This window comes from Pteropus vampyrus, unplaced genomic scaffold (genome assembly GCF_000151845.1).
Source record: "Pteropus vampyrus isolate Shadow unplaced genomic scaffold, Pvam_2.0 Scaffold8873, whole genome shotgun sequence".
NCBI classification, from domain to species: Eukaryota; Metazoa; Chordata; class Mammalia; order Chiroptera; family Pteropodidae; genus Pteropus; species Pteropus vampyrus.
Genome location: NW_011897654.1, coordinates 1 through 329, shown reverse-complemented (window position 1 = coordinate 329; position 329 = coordinate 1).

The following is a 329-nucleotide window of genomic DNA, read 5'->3' as shown; positions in this document are numbered from 1 at the left end:
CCTCTTCTGGGTATCTACCCCCCAAATTTGAAAACATTTAAAGTTATGCATCCTGATGATTATAGCAGCATTATTCGCGGTGGCCAAGACATGGAAACAACACGAAGTGTTCTTCAATAGATTGAATAAGGAAGATGTGGTACATATATATATATATATACAGTGGAATATTAGCCATAAGAAAAGATGGAATACTGCCATTTGCAACAATATAGATGGATCTTGAGATTATCATACTAAGCGAAATAAGTCAGAAAAAGTTGAGAACTATATGATATCACTCATATGTGAGATATAAAATTGAAAGCAACAAATAAACAAGACAAACA